The following is a 6,830-nucleotide window of genomic DNA, read 5'->3' as shown; positions in this document are numbered from 1 at the left end:
CAGCATAAATGCTGCCCACTGCTCCGGGTGTGTGTTCACGGTGTGTGTGTGTGTGTGTGTGTGTGCACGTTGGATGGGTTAAATGCAGAGCACGAATTCCGAGTATGGGTCACCCTACTTGGCTGAATGTCACTTCACTTATATACAGGTCCTTCTCAAAAAATTAGCATATTGTGATAAAGTTCATTATTTTCTGTAATGTACTGATAAATATTAGACTTTCATATATTTTAGATTCATTACAACACAACTGAAGTAGTTCAAGCCTTTTATTGTTTTAATATTGATGATTTTGGCATACAGCTCATGAAAACCCAAAATTCCTATCTCAAAAAATTCAAAATCGCTTTAAAAAAAAATTGTCTCATTCTTGATGAATCGACCGTTTGAACGAATCGTTTGAATGAACGACTCAATGACTCGCTTAATGAAACCGCTTATCACCTGCATTTGCGCGCACTATCGACAAACCAATTATGTATATGTAGCCCTCTCGCTCTCTGCGTGCTTGCTGGCCTCTAGCACCGCCGCTGCTTCTCTGCGTTGTGTTGTGTGTGTTCGTGGGTGGTGGTAGAGAGGAGAAGCGGTCACAGAGGGGTTCGGGATCGTGGCTTGACCGTTTATTCCACAGCACGGCATCTATAGTGTTGATAACATGAACTCACTTAAGGTTTATCTAGTAAAGCACATTTCAATGCACATTTAATTCAATAACAATCTCTCGCTGCTTATATAATCATGCATAGCTTTGCATCAGCCACCCTGTATTAATCACACTCCAAAGAGAGAACAAAAAAAAACATTTTAACTCTCCATATTACTCTGCATTTAGGTCTTTAGCAGTTTAGAACACAAAATATCTCAATAGATAGAACTTTAGAGCGATAACAACAAAGATACTTTAAATTGAAATTTCCACTACTAACACATCTTACCTATAGTGTTGATAACATGAACTGAAGAAAAGATCACGCCTATCAACACTACGGTACATCAAAAGGCTCAAACAGTGCTAAAAGTACTTGAAATTGCCCTAACACAACAGTGTCATAGCGACATCTTGTGGTCAACCCAAAACACTGCCCTACATATATACAAAACTATAACTTTTTATGACAGTAGTTTAGTGATAAAAAATTAGCAATTTTTTTTTTTTCCTCCCATCCTGTAGCCTATAATCAGTATTTCATACAGTCACCATGCTTTGCTGTGTTTGGTTGTCATGCCATCACATGACAAGCGGCAAACGGATATTTTTGTCTACAGTGAGAGTGGAACGGAACTCCGAGCTACAAAAGAAATGAAAAGGGGAGGAAGGAAATCTTTCACATAGTGCATATTGTATATACCTGTATACCGAATTTGTCCTTTTTATACAGTATCACTGTAAGGTGTGTACTGAGTTTAGCTTTTTAAAATGATTTCTTAATGCATTGACACTTAAAATGTTCATTATAACGGTTTTCTATGGGAGTAAAATGCTTATGTTGTTTAGCATGTTTGCATACACAGTCAGGTCCATAAATATTGGGACATCGTCACAATTCGAACATTTTTGGCTCTATACACCACCACAATGGATTTCAAATGAAACGAACACGATTTGCTTTAACTGCAGATTGTCAGCTTTAATTTGAGGGTATTTACATCCAAATCAGGTGAACGGTGTAGGAATTACAACAGTTTGCATATGTGCCTCCCACTTGTTAAGGGACCAAAAGTAATGGGACAGAATAATAATCATAAATCAAACTTTCACTTTTTAATACTTGGTTGCAAATCCTTTGCAGTCAATTACAGCCTGAAGTCTGGAACGCATAGACATCACCAGACGCTGAGTTTCATCCCTGGTGATGCTCTGCCAGGCCTCTACTGCAACCGTCTTCAGTTCCTGCTTGTTCTTGGGGCATTTTCCCTTCAGTTTTGTCTTCAGCAAGTGAAATGCATGCTCAATCGGATTCAGGTCAGGTGATTGACTTGGCCATTGCATAACAGTCCACTTCTTTCCCTTCAAAAACTCTTTGGTTGCTTTTGCAGTATGCTTTGGGTCATTGTCCATCTGCACTGTGAAGCGCCGTCCAATGAGTTCTGAAGCATTTGGCTGAATATGAGCAGATAATATTGCCCGAAACACTTCAGAATTCATCCTGCTGCTTTTGTCAGCAGTCACATCATCAATAAATACAAGAGAACCAGTTCCACTGGCAGCCATACATGCCCACGCCATGACACTACCACCACCATGCTTCACTGATGAGGTGGTATGCTTAGGATCATGAGCAGTTCCTTTCCTTCTCCATACTCTTCTCTTCCCATCACTCTGGTACAAGTTGATCTTGGTCTCATCTGTCCATAGGATGTTGTTCCAGAACTGTGAAGGCTTTTTTAGATGTCGTTTGGCAAACTCTAATCTGGCCTTCCTGTTTTTGAGGCTCACCAATGGTTTACATCTTGTGGTGAACCCTCTGTATTCACTCTGGTGAAGTCTTCTCTTGATTGTTGACTTTGACACACATACACCTACCTCCTGGAGAGTGTTCTTGATCTGGCCAACTGTTGTGAAGGTTGTTTTCTTCACCAGGGAAAGAATTCTTCGGTCATCCACCACAGTTGTTTTCCGTGGTCTTCCGGGTCTTTTGGTGTTGCTGAGCTCACCGGTGCGTTCCTTCTTTTTAAGAATGTTCCAAACAGTTGTTTTGGCCACACCTAATGTTTTTGCTATCTCTCTCTGATGGGTTTGTTTTGTTTTTTCAGCCTAATGATGGCTTGCTTCACTGATAGTGACAGCTCTTTGGATCTCATCTTGACAGTTGACAGCAACAGATTCCAAATGCAAATAGCACACTTGAAATTAACTCTGGACCTTTTATCTGCTCATTGTAATTGGGATAATGAGGGAATAACACACACCTGGCCATGGAACAGCTGAGAAGCCAATTGTCCCATTACTTTTGGTCCCTTAACAAGTGGCAGGCACGTATGCAAACTGTTGTATTTCCTACACCGTTCACCTGATTTGTAAATACCCTCAAATTAAAGCTGACAGTCTGCAGTTAAAGCACATCTTGTTCGTTTAATTTGAAATCCATTGTGGTGGTGTATAGAGCCAAAAATGTTAGAATTGTGTCGATGTCCCAATATTTATGGACCTGACTGTATATTCTGGGCTCAGCTGCTTGCAACATATTTTATTAACAAGCTGTATACCGAATTTAGTCTTTATTTATTTATGTGGTCTTTATCACTGTCTTCCTCCATTAATTGCACCATATTAATTGTTTTTATATTGCAATTAGAGAAAATGAAATTCAGCATGTTGCATTCATGTTCTGGGTTCATCTGATTACCTTTACATACATAGTAGGCCTATATATTTTTATAAACTACACCAAATTTGGCCTTTTAGTACCACGACTGAGGTGCCCTTGAGCAAGGCACCGAACCCCCAACTGCTCCCCGGGCACTGCAGCAATGGCTGCCCACTTCTCCAGGTGCATGTTCACTACTGTGTGTACACTTGGATGGGTTAAATGCAGAGCACAAATTCGACGAGTATGGATCACCATACTTGGCCACACACCACTTTTTTTTTCTTATTTTTTTTTAATAAGGTGTATACTGAGTTTTGTCTTTTAATATTAAGTTTTTAATTTATTAAGCCATGTTAATTATTTTTTATAACTCTTTTCTATGGGAGGAAAATACTTAACATGAAACTGTTTATTGCTTTCATGTTCTGGGCTCCTCTGTCTGCAAAGTCCTTTTAGAAAGGCAAATTTACATTTACATTACATTTATTCATTTAGCTGACGCTTTTATCCAAAGCGACTTACAATTGCTATATATGTCAGAGGTTGCATGCCTCTGGAGCAACTAGGGGTTAAGTGTCTTGCTCAGGGACACATTGGTGTCTCACAGTGGATTCGAACCCGGGTCTCTCACACCAAAGGCATGTGTCTTATCCACTGCGCCATCACCACCCCAAATAATATCCACGTTGCTTTAAGGTGAACATAATATTAGTCATATCAACATTAGTATTGTTTTTTTTTTATTGTTGTTTTTTTTTTATTTGTTTTTTTAAATGACAAGTATCGGAAACGGTATTGGTATCAGCAATACTAGCCCTGTATTTACTTGGTATCGGATCGATACCAAAATTTGCAGTATCGCACACCCCTACTATGCACATGCGCAGTTGTCAATCTGCCACAAAAACTACCGTAAATGCTCTAGTGGCCGTTACAGAGTCCCCCCTGGAACAAATTGGCTGCTCTCAGCCAACAGCACTGTGAAAATACAGGACATAAACAACTCCAAACATGAATAGTTGTAAATACTCCCCTCAAAAAGAAAAACAATGGTACATGATGAGAAATACCACCATACATGACAGTTTTTAAACTCACCAAACCACTTTGTCCTAGAATACATCAAGAAAATGTGACAAGCAAACAGAAAAGAAAATACATAGGCATTTCAAAAACCCATGGCAAAACACATTTTACAGGGTAGGTTTTACTTTTATAAGAACAAAACACAACAGTGTTGGTAAACCTAAAAACAGTCTACAAAAACCAATAACAGTACGGTATATTGTTATAATATTATGGTGACTAAGAGAAATATGCAGACCCCACACTCCATTAACAGATTCATTTTAAATCCAACCGGTCTGTGTGGAATGGATTGGTCCACTTATTGGTCGCCTAACCTGAGGTAATCCTGGGTGCAAATCTAGGTCGCAGGTTATACCCTTGATCAACGCAATCAACCGGACTCTGAAAAGTGGCTGGGGCATTGCACAGGCCAAAGGGTAGAACACGGAACTGGTACAGCCCACGGTGAGAAATGAAAGCGGTCTTTGGCCTAGAAGATTCTTCCATGGCAACCTGCCAATAACCCCTAGCCAAGTCAACTGTGGACACAAAATTACCTCTTGCTAGAAAATCGAGGGACTCGTCTATCCTTGGAAGTGGGTACGAGTCTTTTACAGTAAGTCTATTCAATCCTCGATAGTCAACGCAAAACCTTGGTTCACCAGAAGGTTTTTGAACGATAACGATCGGCGCGGCCCACGGCCCCGATGCCGGTTCAATAATGCCTTCTGACAACATCATGTCAATCTGCCGCTCAATCAATTCTTTCTTTGCAGGTGAAGTACGGTATGGAGCAAGATGGATAGGTCGGGCCTGTCCAGTGTCAACTGTATGCTCAACTATGGATGTATGGCCTAGATGTCCATCAAACAATTCAGCAAAAGATCTCAACAACTCAGCCAGCTTGACTTTTTCACCCTCATTTAAAGCAGCCCCATCAACTTTCATGTCCAGACAAGAAGAACCATCTTGTAAGCCAAGCAGACTGTGATTCGGCAACATGACATCAACGCCCTCCAGTTCAGCCTCAGCCTCTGGCACATCACGCAGAATAACAGTTCTAGAAGGAACCTGGATCACAACAGAAGCTCTCATCATAAAATCAATACCTGAAACAAGTGGGTTTGAAAGAGTTTGGATAACTGCAAAGTGATGGTAAAAACGTTGACCCATAAACCCAAACTGTAACCAAGCTAAACCTGATGGACAACACATTCCCCCATCAGCAAGCTGCAAAGGAGATGCAGACCATGCTCTTGTTTTAAAAGTCCCACCTGGAACAAATCTAGAAACATCTGCACGCACGGCTGAAACAGAAGCCCCCGTATCCAGAGTAGCTTCAAGTGCCTGGCCATGAAAATTGACCTGAACACGAAAAGGTGTGTTCCAGTAAGATGAGGATGCAATGTCTTCCACGTGACCAAGACCAAGCTGAGTGGCCTGGGATGAGTCAGGTGAGTGAGGCTCAATTACTGTCTCGGGGGGGAAGGATTGCCTCTCCGAAAAGTCCCCCCCCCCCCCTGAAGTTTCCCGACCTGGGCCTAACTGAAGGATCCAGACCTGCAACCGTTGTTTGAGACATGTTACTTGGGACTTCAGAACCCGATGTCTCTATAGTCTGTCCAGTCTGACAATTGGGTGAACCTCCCGAGTGCACATTTTGGCTGTTTTGCGGCCTACAGTTTGGGCAGTTACGGGAAGTAAACCCCGGTGTCAGACACTTAAAACAATGAAGTTCTCTTGCGACCGGAACCGACTGTGGAACCTCGGGCACATATTGACCACATGGACCCAAGACTGCATGCAGCTCATGCGCACGCAAGAGAAGGTCCATCACAGATGTCAACGATGTGCCATAGAGTGCTACCCTGTATTTTTCGACAGCGTGCTTACATATTAGCTCATATGAGCCACCACAGGCACACATACATGAGGCACATTAGCAGAAACTGACCTTGAAACGCCTAGTGGAGGATACCCTCGAACAAACGGTGTAGAAGCGGCCAAGGGGTTAGACTGTGGACGTGGCTCAACAGGAACCGTACCATCATCAGGACTCATACAATCAATCATACTCTTTTGCAGGTCCAGCGAGTCATGGAGACAGCAACCTCGTCCCGCAGGAGCTGCACCTGAGACCGTATGTCTCCATCCCCACTCGGAGATGTACCCTGTCCTGGCAAATAGTCAGAGCATGTCAGCAAGTCGAATAGTTCACGGTTTGTGGCCATTTTATACACCCCGTAGTATAACAGCAAATTTTAGAAATATCAAAAGAAAAGTAAAACAAAATATTACATGCAGATGCACACAATTCACAATGAGTTAACTACAAAATAAGAATAAACAGTACAATGAACCTACTTGTTCCCTAGTAGAAATATCTAGCCTGTATGCTAAAGCACAATAAACAATTTACCTCAGAGAATGTGCACCAAAACAAATGCAACC

Source organism: Barbus barbus (assembly GCF_936440315.1).
Source record: "Barbus barbus genome assembly, chromosome: 24".
Taxonomy (NCBI): Eukaryota; Metazoa; Chordata; class Actinopteri; order Cypriniformes; family Cyprinidae; genus Barbus; species Barbus barbus.
Note: the sequence above shows the minus strand (reverse complement) of the source record.